The sequence below is a fragment of the Pipistrellus kuhlii genome, unplaced genomic scaffold, assembly GCF_014108245.1.
Source record: "Pipistrellus kuhlii isolate mPipKuh1 unplaced genomic scaffold, mPipKuh1.p scaffold_m20_p_4, whole genome shotgun sequence".
Classification (NCBI taxonomy): Eukaryota; Metazoa; Chordata; class Mammalia; order Chiroptera; family Vespertilionidae; genus Pipistrellus; species Pipistrellus kuhlii.
This window is the reverse complement of record NW_023425540.1, coordinates 38,827,189-38,843,194: the sequence shown is the minus strand read 5'-3', so window position 1 is coordinate 38,843,194 and position 16,006 is coordinate 38,827,189. Positions and strand designations below refer to the sequence as shown.

Below are 16,006 nucleotides of genomic sequence, written 5' to 3'. Positions count from 1 at the left end.
TAACACCAGATTTCAACTCACATAAGTGACACTCAAGAGGCAGACTCGGTGAGCACCAAAGGCCCACTGAAACAAGTCCTGCCCCATAAGGGTATCTCCAGTACAGCAGTTCTTCCATTATAGACATAGCGGGTCCTCACAGCCAATTGGCCTGGAGTTCAGTTCCTCTCAGTGTACCAACAGCAATCAAGGCTTAACTACAACAAGACCATGCACTCAACCTACAAAGGGGTGCACCAAGAGTGTCCACCTCAGGTGTTTGGGGAGGCTGAACCACTGGGCCCTATAGGTCACCTACCACACAAAACCACTCCATCAACATAGGGAAGTATCCAAAATGTGGAGACAAACATGTTATGAAAAAAATAGAGAAAAGCAAACTACTGGATATAGAGTTCAAAACCACAGTTATAAGGTTTCTCAAGAATCTTCTAGAAACCTCAGGAACTTAGACCTTTAAGGATCTTAATGAGAATGTAAAAAGAAAAGGACGAGTCAGAAATTAAGCATTCACTGTCTGAAATAAAGAATATACAGAAATTTAACATTAGACCAAAGGAACTCAAGAATCAAACCAAAGACTTGAAAAATGATGAAACAAAAGAACACCCTACCAGAGAAACAAAAAGAAAAAAGAATCCAAAAATATGAAGATAATGTAAGGAGCCTCTGGGACAACTTTAATCCAAATTATGGGGGTGCCAGAAGAAGAGAAAGAACAAAATATTGAAAACCTATTAGAAGAAATAAGAAGACTTTCCCTACCTGGTAAAAGAAATAGACTTACAAGTCCAGGAAGCACACAGAATCCCAAACGAGGAATCCAAAGAAGACCACACTAAGACACATCATAATTAAAAAGCCAAAGGCAAAAGATAGAGAATCTTGAAAGCAGCAAGAGAAAAACAGTTACCTACAAGGGAGTACCCATATGACTGTCAGCTGATTTCTCAACAGAAACTATGCAGGCCAGAAAGGAGTGGCAAGAAATATTCAAAGTGATGAACAGCAAGAACCTACAACCAAGATTACCCAGCAAAGCTATCATTTAGAATTGAACGTCAGATAAAGAGCTTTACAGACAAGAAAAAGCTAAAGGAATGCACCACCAAACCAAGATTATATGAAATGCTGAAGGGTATTCTTTAAGAAGAGGAAGAAGAAGAAAAAGGTAAAGATAAAAATTATGAACAACAAAGTGACAACAAATAATTCCTATCAATAAGGGAATCTAAAAAGTGAATAAAAATTCTGATGAACGAATAAACTGGTGGATATAATAGAATCAGGGGCATAGAAAGAAAGTGGACTGAGTTCTTGGGGAGAAGGGAGTGTAAGGTGTGGGAAGAGATTGGACAAAAATATTACACCTACGGATGAAGACAGTGGCAGGAGATAAGGGCATAGGGTGGAGGTGGGAAATCAGGTGGAGGGTTGCTATGGGAAGAAAAAAGAACATCTGTAATCTGAACAATAAAGATTTGTTTTTTTAAAAAAGTTACCAATATCAATTAAAATTCAAAATAACCTGGGTTTGGACACAGAACTTCTACTTCTGGAAATTAATCCTGAACAAAGAGCTGGACCCAAGAGTATTTGTTGCACTATTTTTAAAAAACAATATCGCAGTTGGGTGCATTATTTTATGCATTAGGTATGTCTATTGTGATTCAATTTTTTAACTATTATGGGCTTAATTTCATGAAAAGGTAATTAAGGTAATAAATTGAGCCCTTTACATTCAGTAATAGAATTGGGATACAGAACATCAGGAGTAAAAAGGAATTTCCTAAAAATCTTTCATAGAGGAAAAAAAAAAAAAGAGAGATCACACAGAATAGAAATCAGTTCTGCATAAGACTTACAAACCACAAGAAAATAACGGAGCAAAGAACATAATCAAAATTATTAGTATTCAGAAGTTTTAGAACTCATATATTAATAAGAAAGAGAAGCAAGCCATTCAGAGAAGAGGAAACGCAAATGTCATACGGTAAATACATACACTGACATGCATTCCCACTAGTAATTGGGGAAGTGCAAATTAAAACTGCAAAAGAGAACCATCCCACATGCACCAGAGGTGGCCTTCTCACCAGTACTTGACACTCAGCCTTTTCAAATGCTGGCGAGATTTATTAAGAATGAAGGTGCATGCCAAGACCGGTTTGGCTCAATGGATAGAGCGTTGGCTTGGGGACTGAAAGGTCCCGGGTTAGATTCCGGTCAAGGGCATGTACCTTGGTTGCGGGCATATCCCCGGTGGGGGGTGTGCAAGAGGCAGCTGGTCGATGACTCATCGATGTTTCTGGCTCTCTGTCTCTCTCCCTTCCTCTCTGTACAAAATCAATAAAATATATTAAAAAAAAAAAAAAAGAATGAAGGTGCACACACCCTTTGACCCAGCAATTTCACTCATGGACAAATACCAAGACAAAACCTACATATATATCTACACATTTGTATAAATATGTTGCAGCCTTGCTATCTGAAAAACTAAAGACAACCTGAAAGGCCAGTAACAGGAAAATGCATACATTACTGTCTTGGGTCAGGTTTCCCCCAAAAGTAGATCCCAAGACTAGAATTTAAATGAAAGCACAGGTTGGTATATGGAAAAGTGAAACTGGGCAGGTAAGCCAGCTCAAGGTCAGTGAGCAGATTACCACTGGGTAACAAGCTCAGTACTGCTGAGATATCTGGGAAATGGAGAAGAGAACTGGAGTATTTATCTCCTATCATCATTGTCTGAAGGCTGTTCATGACCGTTCCTGCCCTCTGTATGGGCTGAACATACTTCAGCTGCTGGCTAGATCCCCAGTGTTTGTATTAAGAAGCTACTGACAAGCTCAGGACTGTAAGGTCAGGCCTGTTTCTAACTGCCCGGGAAACGGCCAAGAGATTGCAATCTCAACCTTATGTTTGCATTTCCCCAGGCCAATTTGCCAATTTCCCCAGGCCACCTGGGTGTGGTTTCTGCCTATAAAAGCTTGTAACTAACCTCTGTTCAGGGCTCTCAAGCGGCAGTCTTTTTCTGGACTGCTGCTTGTGGGTCCCTGCGCAGCGCTTGGAATAAACCTCCTGCTCTTTGCATCAAGACTCGGGCTCTGCGTTTGATTTGGGGTCGCCGCTCATCCTTTGGACCGGGGGTCTTTCAGGCCTTACATTCTGGGGGCTCGTCCGGGATCGAGCGGCCCCCCCCTCAAGCCCAGAACCGATCTTGGAGGTAAGAAGGGGTACCCCGAAGTTGTCTGTCTTTGTCTTGTGTTCTGTTATCTGATCTGGTTCTGTGTGCGCACTTCTGTAATCTGATCTGGTTCTGAGTTCGCAGCCGTTCGGCAACTCGTGAGAGTGGCCGAACAGTGGTCGGTAGACGTGTCGGAGGGCCACAGGCTGCAACCCTGGGGGACGCCCCAAGGGTGCAGGAGAGCCAGGGGCGCCTGGCGGTCTCCTATCAGGTGTCGGGTTCGAGTCCCGGCAATCAGGTGTCGGGTTCGAGTCCCGGCAATCAGGTGTCGGGTTCGAGTCCCGGCAATCAGGTGTCGGGTTCGAGTCCCGGCAATCAGGTGTCGGGTTCGAGTCCCGGCAATCAGGTGTCGGGTTCGAGTCCCGGCGAAGATCGGATAGGTTTGGTTACTGAGACAGTGAGGCAGCCGCGACCGTCTGCCCCAATCGTGTGTTTGTGGAAGAGATTCAAGTGGAGACTCCTTGGCTCTGTCTGGGTTTGGAGTCTGGAGATTCCCTGGTTCTGGTCTGAGTGAGTGTTTTGTGAGTGTTGAGAGAGTGCGGCCGCAATCGAGTGTGTGGGAATTGGTAAAAGTGCAGTGTTTTTGTTTTTACTCTTTTGGATTTGTTTTGGAATTATTTGTTGCCTAACAAATTGGGAAGAAAGAGAAAAATGGGGCAAGGAAACTCAAAGGAGAGTCACCTAAGTCCCCTTGAATGCATGGTTAAAAATTTTCCGGACTTCAAAAAAACGAGGTGAAGGCTATGGTGTTTCGGTAGATGCCTTCACTCTCCGGAGACTGTGAATTGGAGTGGCCGACATTTGGGGTTGATTGGCCTTCAACAGGGACCCTAGACATGGGGCCCTACACGGGAGTCCGGCGGATAGTCTATAGGAGCCCTGGGCATCCGGACCAAATTCCATACACTGATATCTGGATTGATGTTCTTTTTGATAACCCCAAATGATTGAAGGAGTGTGGTTGTCTCCTTGACAAAGGAAAATTGGGAAAGAGACCTCCCAGGTCCATCTTACTCGCCCGGCCACAGGCGAGCAGAGAGAAAGAAAGAAACCTTTAATTTGTTTAAAGCTGAGTGCTCTGGTGGCAGCACCGCCTTCGTCACCTGGGACCCGTTTGCTCCCTGCCTCCATTCACCTCCAGGAGTTGAGTAGCTGGAGGCAGCAGATAAATTAAAAACTGGTTTCCCAAGTCATTGTAAGCAGCTCTTGAAATTCCCCGCCATGAGGCGGAAACTAGATGGTAATGGTAACAAGTTTATGTGAATGGTGGTGAATGGCCCTGAATGGCCAGGAGTCTTTAGGTAAAGAATGTGTTCATTTGCATTTGAATGCTGCTCCAGCAGCCCACAATGGTTAGTCTTTGTCATTGGTATCAGCTAAGCAGAGTCATATAGCTACTTAAGTATGAATTGTGATTGAGAAATGTAATGTTGCTTGCCAGCTTTAAAGGTTCAAAGTATAAATTGAATTAGGAAAAGTTAATTGCAGTAACTAAATGCCTAGAATATGGCAGGCTAAATTGTATTACATGTGATAAGAATAAGCAGTAATGATCAAAGATCTCAAGGATTGGTTTATTCTCATTTGTCAGATGAGGAATCTTGATGCTTGAGCCCTATCCAGGTTGTTTCATACAGACCTAAGTAAATTTGTTGGGAATTTATAGTGTGCCTCTTGTGAAGAAGTAGGCCAAGTCATATATTTTTCTCTTAATGTAGAAAAAGTGATAGCCATATTAATTTGTTTTGTTTTGCTTTTCTCATATGCCATTGTTATCATTTCTAATTGCATTGTAAGCTTGAATTTGGGCTTGTACCTGCATCTTGTATTTTGTTTAAACTTTGGGAATAATTTTTGGTTTCAGTCATGTGTGACTACTTTATAGATTTAAGTAGACTTCAATAATTTATTTAGAATTGTGTTAAAACAATGTGAAACTGCTTGGACACTTTTCACCGTGTTCTATTAGGGGATTTAAAGGCACAGTTAAAATTCTCCTGTGCCCCTTTTCAGTCTTATCAGAATCTGAGATCTTTATCTGTAGGAAGAATGTGGCAGTTTAAAATTCAAGCGGCTATTGGGAACAGAGTGCTAGACCTGCTCTCTCTTCCCTCTGCCTTTCCTAAATATTCTAAAATAATGGTTATAGATTTTTGAAGGACATAGGAAGAAGGTTTAAGAGCTAATGTAAAATAGTGAAAGTTTTTATAAAAGTTGTACATGTGATGAGAAGGTAGGGAGCGACTGACAGTCTATCTCCAGATTCTAGTGGCCGGCCTCAGAGGAGCCGCGCGTCGGCCCACCAATTTGGCTAAGGTAAGGGATGTCCTTCAGGGACCCACGGAGCCTCCCTCGGTCTTTCTTGAGCGACTAATGGAAGCATTCAGGCGGTACCCTGCGACCGAGGGGCAGCGGGCTTCGGTGGCTATGGCCTTTATTGGCCAATCTGCTTTATACTTTGCAGGACTTAGTTAAGGAGGCAGAGAAGGTGTAGACAGGAGAAGAATCTCACGCGCATCTTGGCAGCAGTGGTAGGTGATAAGGGAGAGGTAAGGGTAGAACCTGGGCGATCGCCTCCCACTCGACCGAGATCAATGTGCCTACTGTAAAGAAAAAGGACACTGGAAGAGAGAATGCCCAAGAAGGCAGAGGAAGGAGAAGGAAGCCAAGACCATTTTGGCCTTTCATGAGGACAGTGACTGAGGGGGACGGGGCTCGGAACCCCTCCCTGAGCCCAGGGTAACCATCCAAGTGGAGGGGAAACCAGTAGAATTTCTGGTGGACACAGGAGCACAATAAAAGCTCCCTTGGGGCCGATATCTAAGAAAACTTCTTGGGTCATTGGGGCCACCGGTAATGAGCAATACCCGTGGATGACTAACCGGACTGTAGATCTTGGGACTGGGACGGTCACCCACTCTTTCCTTGTGACCAAAGTCTCTTGTTGGACGAGGGGAGAGTCCAATTCGGGGCCCCCGTGACATTGAATCCTGCCTCTCTGCTACCAGAAGCAGACTTGGAAAAGAGAGAGATTCTGCATTCCTGTCAGAAGATATTGGCTGAAGAAACGGGGGCCAGGCGGGATCTCAGAGACACACCCCTACCCGGGTCCCCCCTCATTTGGTTCACAGATGGCAGCAGCTACCTCTCGGACAGGAAGAGGAGGGCAGGAACCGCGGTAGTCAGCACGGATGAGGTAATCTGGTCTAGCAGTCTGCCAGAAGGCACCTCAGCACAGAAGGCAGAACACAAGCCCTCAGGTTGGCTGAAGAGTCAACATCTACACTGACAGCAGAGGCCATACATGCCCCCAAAGAAGTTGCCCAGGGCACCAAAAGGGGACGTCTGAGGTGGCGGAAGGGAACAGGAAGGCAGATGTTGAAGCAAAACAGGCTGCCTTGGGACTAAACATCCTGCCGCTAGCAAAAGTCTCTTTGGACCCTCCTAAGTCCTTCTCTTACTCCCCAGAAGAGGAGGGGGAGATGGCCAGAAAGCCTGGCAAATACGTCAAGGATAAGTACGGGGTCTGAAAGGATAAGGCAGGTGAGAAGATAATCGTCCCTGAAGAAATGGCAACACCGCCTCACCCATCTGGGTCCAAAATCCGAAAGCTCACCTCCCTAGCCGAGAGAACTGTCGCTAGCTGCAAGGCATGCTGCAAGGCATGAAATTCCCACCCCTCGAAAGGGAAAGGGGAAATAGGCCGGGCAGCTATTGGGAAGTTGACTTTACGGAAGGAAGTCAAGCCGGCCCGGTAGTCTTTAGCGAAACGACAACCACAGTAGCCAAGATTGAAGACATCTTTCCCCGGTTTGGAGTTCCAGAGATAATTGGTTCAGATAATGGGCTGGCATTCATCGCCCAGGTAAGTCAGGGAATTGCCAAGGTGCTGGGGATTAATTGAAAATTGCATTGTTCATGTAGACCCCAAAGTTCAGGACAGGTAGAAAGGATGAATAGAACGTTAAAAGAGGCTATGACTAAATTATCCTTAGAAACTGGCGTGACAGACTGGACAGTCCTCCTTCCCTTTGCCCTATTCCGTGCCCGGAATACGCCCGGGCCCCTGGGAGTAACCCCTTTTGAAATCCTTTTCGGGGCCCCACCACCACTCACTGTTGACCCGTGGACAGAAACTCATGCCCCTCAATCCCTGCTCGCTAGGTTGAAGGCGTTGGAGACGGTCCAAAAGGACGTGTGGGTCCCTTTGGCTGACCACACCAGTTCCAGGTTGGGGACTTTGTCTACGTTCATCGTCACTGGACAGCCAACTTGGAACCCCGGTGGAAGGGACACCCACCGCCATCAAGGTAGACGGCATCGCCTCCTGGATCCATGCCTCTCATGCCAAACCTGCACCACCGCCTGACGATGGATGGACTGTGGAGACTGCTTATAGACACTCTTTGGGGATGGTGGCTGCCACTGACTCCTACTCGCGGCGGGTCTTGATGATGCCCCGCCCAATCAGTTCCCCTTTTATGGGAGAACAAGGAGTGAGGCCCGGCGGTGTGGAGGGGCTGAGGTTTTCTTTTGTGAGAGCCGGTTTCACTAACCCTAGCTGTCTTGCTGGGGCTAGGGGTAACCGCCGGGGTGGGGACTGGGACAGCAGCTTTAATCCAAACCCCACAGTAAGCTGGAAGAATCCCTGACCTCGCTGTCTGCGGTAGTATTACAGAATAGGGGGGGGGCTAGACCTCCTGTTCTTGAAGAACGGTGGCCTGTGTGCAGCTTTGAGAGAGGAGTGTTGTTTTTATATAGGTCATTCAGGCATGGTGAAGGACTCTATGGCCAAGCTGAGAAAGAGACTAGACAGGAGGCAAAGAGATAGAGAAGCTCAACAGAGGTGGTTTGAAAATTGGTTTAATCGTTCCCCGTGGCTCACCACCCTAATCTCCACCTCATGGGGCCTTTGATTACTTCTAACCCTCGGGCCCTGTATCGTAACTGGGCAAGGGGAAACAGAATATGAGTTCCAGGGTTGAAACTCAGTCCTGAGAAGAGGAGGGAATGTAAGGTCAGGCCTGTTTCTAACTGCCCGGGAAACGGCCAAGAGATTGCAATCTCAACCTTATGTTTGCATTTCCCCAGGCCAATTTGCCAATTTCCCCAGGCCACCTGGGTGTGGTTTCTGCCTATAAAAGCTTGTAACTAACCTCTGTTCAGGGCTCTCAAGCGGCAGTCTTTTTCTGGACTGCTGCTTGTGGGTCCCTGCGCAGCGCTTGGAATAAACCTCCTGCTCTTTGCATCAAGACTCGGGCTCTGCGTTTGATTTGGGGTCGCCGCTCATCCTTTGGACCGGGGGTCTTTCAGGCCTTACAAGGACCAGTAAATGCTAAACACCTAAACCAATTCTATATGTTTATGATTAACTATGTGCATTAGGATCTTACTTTTTATGTAGTAAAAAGTATAAAGCCACACCTAGTTTCTTAAATATTTTACAATGTAAAAAAATACAGAAGCAGAAAGACCTGTTAGAAGTTCAGGTAAGGGATTATGATTATGGTAACTTGGACCAGGGGGTTGAGTATAGTGGAAAAATTGTGATTCAGGATATATCTTTAATTTGGAGATAATGGGATTTTCTTTTTTCTTTTTCTTTTTTAATATATTTTTATTGATTTTTTCAGAGAGGAAAGGAGAGAGATAGAGAGCTAGAAACATCGATGAGAGAGAAACATCAACCAGCTGCCTCTTGCACACTCCCTACCGGGCATGTGCCCACAACCAACGTACATGCCCCTGACCTGAATCGAACCTGGGACCTTTCAGTCCGCAGACCGACGCTCTACCACTGAGCCAAACCAGTTTCGGTGATAATGGGATTTTCTGATAGAATTTGATTTTAGTTTTGGACCCACCAAATTTGAGATGCTTGGGAGGGAAGAAGGCAGGAGAGGGGGAATAAAAGAAAAACAGTAGAATTGTGCCTTAAATTTTTAGAACAAAGTTATTTTCAACTGATAAATCTATACTCAAGCAAATCAAGGACAATTGAGTTTGGGGAAAGACAGAAAGATGATTTTTTAGTTGTCATTTAGACTTGGGACCCGTTGATTTCATGTAACCATTTTCATGTATTTCTTTAATAAATACAATTATTTCTTAAGTTGTACTAGTTCATAAGTGCTGGCTTCGTCTTATCTTTGAACACCTTCGATAAAATTTCAAAGACTTATGGCAATTTATCTCCACAGTCAGCTTATAGATGTAGAAAGGAAAACATGAAATTTCCAAGGGTCACACAAATTTCCAAAGACCAGTTATTGGGAAACATCAGTCTTTCTGTCATGGTAGATTCACATTTGATTAAATCACCAAGTATTGTAGTATCGCCTGGCCAAGTTAACAGAAAGCTTATTAAAGTAGCTGAAAATGTGATTGTGTTATCGGCCTCCTTGGAGTTATTTCCTTTTCATGTCAGAAACCTTTTTTTTTCTCCTTTTTTTCTTTTTTTTTTTTTTGGAGGGGGGTAGGAGTAAAAAGACAACACATTCTGAAGCACTAATGTCACATTTGTGATGTTTTCGGAATGCTTTTTCTTAAAGAGTTTGTGGTTTTAGTCTAAACAGATTGTCAACTACACTGGGGGTGTTTGATTTATGACTGGATTTTAGCTGTCACCCCCATAGTTCAGTCATTTTTCAACCTTAGATTTAAAATGAAAAGTGAACTCTGTTAAGACGTCCCCTTACACCCCTAAATATCCAGTTCCAATAGGATATCTCACTCTTGCTATTTATCAGTGCCTCCAGGTATTTGCAGCTTCTGAAAACATTCCTTTGGAAAATCAATTCTAAAAATATTCAAAGGGCTGGCCTGCAGCTCTGCAAGCTTTTGACAATAATATACATTGAACTTAGTTTGCTAAAAATCTTGTTTCTTTGCATAGCCTTTGGCTCTTGAGCGATTTCTGGGAAATGTTGATTATAAGATAAGCTCTTTTCAGTTGGTTTCAAAAGGTGACTCCAGATAGGTAATTGTCAAGGAGAAGCTTCTTTTCAGAGAAATGAGGGGGTGAGCAAACCCCTCTGAGCCACTATTGTCCCTACCCTGCCTTGTGATCCTGCCCATTCAGTGCTTGAAAAACAGCCCTGAGCGCCCACCAGCGCATTGGAGAGCCTGCTGCCCCCACAGGCAGGTGCGTGGGGTGAACACAGGAAAACAGTCCTCAGATCTGTCCTTGAGTCACTATTTAAATGGAACCATGTAATTGTCTTGTTGGAGACCTGCAGAAAGAGCTGGTGAGAAGGAATGATTTGTACCTGAAATATATTCACTAGCAAGTGAATCAAAAAGCCACACGTGGATAACAATCATGATCTTGGCATTCTTTGCATTCTGCAGCTGTGAGGCTTGAAGGGCAGAAGCCCACATGCCCAGGTTACCAATCTGTCTCCCTTTGCAAGCCCTGCCCGCCTGGCAAGCTGGGGCTGCAGGTGGAGATGGTGGAAGGGGGCACCAAACTCCCAGGATTGAGATCAAAGGAAAGCAGAGAAGGCAGACGCCTTATGTAAAGAAGCACTCCTAGAAAAGGCCTATTTTCTGTTTCTTGGAATCCTCCTACTGAGCTAGCTTAAATTGAGAGGGGATTTGGTTTGCCTCACTGGCTGTTTCCTCCCGCTCACATTGTTCGTTGTCATTAAAATACATTTAAATATGCACTATTTTTGCATGGCCCTCTATCAAAATCTGGGCAAAGATACTGTCCCTAACACTGGGGAATAGTGGAAAGAATACTAGACACAAGGACAGAAGGCCTGGCTTTCAATCCTGGGCCCACCTGGGATGTTCTTTAAAAACTTGAATTGCCAGGAGCAAGCCCTCACTAGAATCAGCTCACAGTGAGTGACTGGATGGGACAGGGTGCTGATGTAAAGATAACTGCACACACTGAAATGGAATGTGAAGCCACAGGGAACCAGGGGCTGTGCTGACTATCAGCTGTGCTTTCTTTCCTGCTGTGTCTTGATTCCCTGGGTCCCTCTTCTAATTCCATCCTACCTCCCACAAAGACTCTTCTTTGGGATCCCAACTATAAGGTTCTCCCTCCTTCCAACTGGTGGGTGGAGTTATGACATTACTGGCATCTGTCACAGAGACATTCCCAAGACATTGAGCCACCAATCAGCGCGTGCCAAAGTGTCCTGGAGCCCACCCCTTCCTGTTCTGTCCTGGGTCCAACCTTCTCTTGTTCCTCCCCTTAAAAGGACCCCCAGACCAGCCACATGTTGCTGATCCTCCATGTCCAGGCGGCAGCCCGGCTGGGTCCATCCTCCCTCCCCAACTCCTTCATTTCTGATTTCTCTACCTCCGTAATGAGTCCCGCTCATTACTGGGGAATAAACTTTACTTTAAAATGTCTTGGTGGTCAGTTTCCTGCGCCTCAAATCTTACACCAACTACTAACTTCTTTTCTCTGGTTCTTAATTCAAATTCTCAACCTATAGTATAATTGCCCCAACTCATTTTGTAAAGTTAGACCTTATGACAGCACAATAAGGATTGGCTGCTTGTGGGACAAGGTCAATCAACTCCCTGACCCAGAGAAGCCCTGCACAGCCTACTTCTTTCGCATAAAGTATGGCAGAAATTCTGAGGCCTGGCTTGCCCAGAACACTTGAGCACAGGTTATTAACCAATCCCAGACCCCATTTCCTCAACTGTATTATGATGGTGGTACTTGCCCCAGCCCACAGATTTGTCACTTATGCATTATTTAAAAAATAATGATTGTTTATTGTTGAAAGTATTACATATGTCCCCATTTTCCCCCCACTGACCCCTTCCAGCTCTCCCCCACCCCAAGCCTTTAGCACTCTGTTGTCTGTGTCCAGGGGTTATGCATATGTGCATACAAGGTCTTTGGTAAATTACCTCCCTCCTACCCCCACATTCCCTCTGGGATTCCACATGCTACTCCATGCTTCCATGTCTCTGGATCCATCCTGTTCATCAGTTTTTTTTGTTGTTTTCTTTTTGTTTTTTAAATATATTTTATTGATTTTTTACAGAGAGAAAGAGAGAGAGATAGAAAGTTAGAAACATCGATGAGAGAGAATCACCGATCAGCTGCCTCTTGCACACCCCCCACTGGGGATGTGCCCACAACCAAGGTACATGCCTTTGACCGGAATTGAACCTGGGACCCTTGAGTCCACAGGCCGATGCTCTATCCACTGAGCCAAACAGGTTTCAGCCATCAGTTTATTTTATTACTTAAATTCTACATGAGTGCAATCATGTGATACTTGTCTTTCTTTGACTGACATTTCACTTAGCATGATATTCTCTAGGCCCCTTCACGCTGTCTCAAAGGATAAGATGTTCTTTTTCACTGCTGCATAGTTTTCCACAGTAAAAGTGGACCATAGCTTCTTTATCCATTCATCTACTGATGGGCACATGGCTGTTTCCAGATCTTAGCTATTATAAATTGTGCTGCTATGAACATAGGGGTGCATACATTCTTTCTGATTGGCATTTTGGGCTTCTTAGGATATAATCCTAGAAGTGGGATCACTGGGTCAAATATTTAATTTTTTGATGAAACTCTATATACTTTTCTATACTTGTGCACTATTGAGGGCTTTCCAGGCACTGTGCTGAGCCACGGGAATGCAGGGTGAACAAAACTGGTGCATATAAACCCTCATGAAGTTGATCATCCAGGATCAAGTGAGATCACAGCTACGGAAACACAGCTTCCAACTCCTTCATTCATTCTTTGTTCAAAGATTTCTTGAACATCTACTGTAAGTCACACAGCACTAAAATAAGTAAGGCGTGGTTTCTGATCTCAAGATTCTCAGGGCCTATCTTAGAAACTAACATGCAAGCAAGCAGTGATGGCACAAAAGCACAAGTTAGAAGGTGGAATATGTGATATGGAAAAAGGAACCTTAGCTTGGCTAAGCAAGTCAAAGAAGGCTTCCTAGAGGAGGCAACATCTGAGCTGAAATTTAAAGGACGAAGAGGAGTCTGCCAAATATTCAAGCAGAATAAGGGGGTAAGGAGAGGAAGCTATGGCCATTCTCTTCTAAGCAAAGAAAACAGTATGCAAGGCATAGAAGTTGTAGAAATTATGGAGCATTTCAAGATATGCAAATACTGGGATTGCTGGAACATAAAACTTAAATGTATGGTAAAAAAATTTATGAAGCTACAAAAATAATGGAGGCCAAAGTATCACATAGAACCGTGAATGGCCCTGCTAAGTATATTCCTTTTTTTTTTTTTTTTTTTTTCTCATGATCCTGGGGAGGGGAGTCATGAAAGAATTTAAATACCGGATTAGTCTCAGTAAATGATCTGAAAGAACCACCTCAGACTTATTTTTCACAACCAGCAATCCTGGGGGACAGAGCTAGGCTGGACTGGAGAGGGAAAAACCAGAAGTAGAGAAGTAGTAAAGAGACAGCTGCATCCTAACCGGTTTGGCTCAGTGGATAGAGCATCGGCCTGCAGACTGAAGAGTCCTGGTTCAATCCCAGTTAAGGGCATGTACCTTGGTTGCGGGCACATCCCCAGTAGGGGGCGTGTAGGAGGCAGCTCGATGTTTCTAACTATCCCTCTCTGTAAAAAATCAATAATATATGTGTGTGTTTTGTTTTTTTAGTTTTTTTAAGAGAGAGACAGCTGGAATTGATGAGGCAGCAGTGGGTAGGAGAGGAGGTGAGCATCTCCAGAGAGTTTTAGAAGGTAGAGTTGACAGAACTTGCTGATTGTTTTGGAAATAGGGAAGAAAAAAGATGGAATGACTCCTGGGCTTCTAGCCTGGGAGACCAGGGAGGAGAGGATCCTGGGCATCAGGATGCTCAGATATTTGTTCAAACATTATTCTGGGTGTTTCAGCAGGGTGTTTTGGGTGAGATTAACACATACATAGATAGGTAGGCTGAGTAAAGCAGACCGTGCATCCAATCAGTTGAATGGCTGAATAGAACAAAAAGGCTGCCCTTTCCCCAAGTAAGAAAAAAGTATTCCTGAATGATTACCTCCAAAGTGGGACATCAGCTTTCTCCTGCCTTCAGACTGGAACTGAAACATCAGTTCTTCCTGGGTCTCAAGCCTGCTGGCCTTTGCACAAGAACCACACCACCATCTCTCCTGGTTCTCAGGCCTTCAGGATACAAAAGGATACACAGATGTCACTGCAATATTCTGTCAACTTTTCTACATGTTTAAAAATATTCAAAATAAAAATTAGGGGAAATGTTCTGAAGACGGCAAGGGTCAGGAGACAATTGGAAGACAGCTCCTATGAAGAGTCATTAGACCTTCTCTCTCCCTTATTCTCAACCTCCTTCCTTTCCTTTTTTCCTCAGTGAATCTATTTTACTTAAATGCAATGTTATGGCACACAATAGACACTGTAGTTACACATAAATAATAAATCTACCTTTTTTTGTGCAGATTTATGCTGTCCAAACATTTCACTGAACAAGTCTGGCCTTAACCTTTGAATTTTTTATACTGCCACATTACAAGATAAATGTCAGTGTAAATGGAAGCTTTTCTTATAAACCTCAGCAGCTTCACAGATGGCCTTTAATTCACAGTCATAAAAGATAACGATTACATTTTTGGTTGAAAATCATTTCAAAAGCTCTTCTTCGGTTCCCACCAGAGCATAATGCTACTCTTGCTGCAGGAGGTCAGCAGAATAAACTCAGACACTTCCTCCGGGAGTAATCAGCCAAACTGAGAAAATTACAGAGAAACTAGATTTTACTTAGAATTAATATAGCCACTTTCACCAGAAACCTCAATAATTATGCTGTTGCTTTCTCTGATGGGACTTGATGAGTTATCCCATATGAAAGTGAACAAGGTTAGCCAGAGGCAAATGATGGAGATATGCCTCAAATTCATTTTCTAAAACAACACACCTTGAGGAAACCTACAACCATTGAGGTCATATTGTAAGGAGATCTGTCACATGTAGAGCAGTTATTTCCCTCTCTGGCTGCGCATTAGAATCACCCTGGAGAGCTAAAAAAAATAAAATAAAAATAAATAAAAATAAAAAAAATACTAGTGCCAGAGTTCCCATCTCCTCATCCCAGTAAGTCTGTGGCCAGGGCATCAGAATGTTTAAGCTTTCCTAGTGATTCTATTGTTCAACAAAGGCCTAAGAATTATTGTATTATTAATCACTATATAGAGAGTGATTAATGAACTCTATATATTCAGAAACTATTGTGAATCAACTTGAAAATACTAAACAGTGGTATTCTATAATCTAGGCTATTTGTTTTCTACCAAAATGCACAACGAAGGAGGGAAAAGAGAAGACTAAGATGGAGAAAGGATTTAAAAATTGATTAGATTAGCCTTGGCTGGTTTTGCTCAGTGGATAGAGCATCGGCCTGCGGACTCAAGGGTCCCGGGTTCGATGCCCGTCAGAGGCATGTGCCTTGGTTAAGGGCACAGCCCTAGTGGGGGTGAGCAGGAGGTAGCTGATTGATGTTTCTGACTCTATATCCCTCTCCTTTCCTAATTGTAAAAAATCAATAAAATACATTTTTTAAAATTTTTAATAAAAAATAAATAAAAATTGATTAGATTAGAAATAGGTATAACAATGTGTGATATTGAATGTGAAAAGAAAGACCTGGTAGAGCTGCCTTCACATAACTCAAGGGCACACTCAAGGGCAGAGCTAGGGTCATGGATGGCCGCTAAAGGAAGATAGATTTTGGCATAAAACAAGACTTCTTAAATAGTGATGTTGTCGGGGTGAAATTGTGAGTA

At 43.9% G+C, this 16,006-nt stretch overlaps 1 long non-coding RNA gene across 1 annotated transcript; it reads left to right on the top strand.

Moving 5' to 3' along the window:
* The first annotated feature begins 1,502 nt into the window (after nucleotides 1-1,502).
* LOC123651211 lies at nucleotides 1,503-2,712 on the top strand. The gene is made up of 2 exons (XR_006739764.1): nucleotides 1,503-2,150; nucleotides 2,385-2,712. It is a non-coding gene; the product is annotated as an uncharacterized LOC123651211 (long non-coding RNA).
* The last annotated feature ends 13,294 nt before the right edge of the window (nucleotides 2,713-16,006 follow it).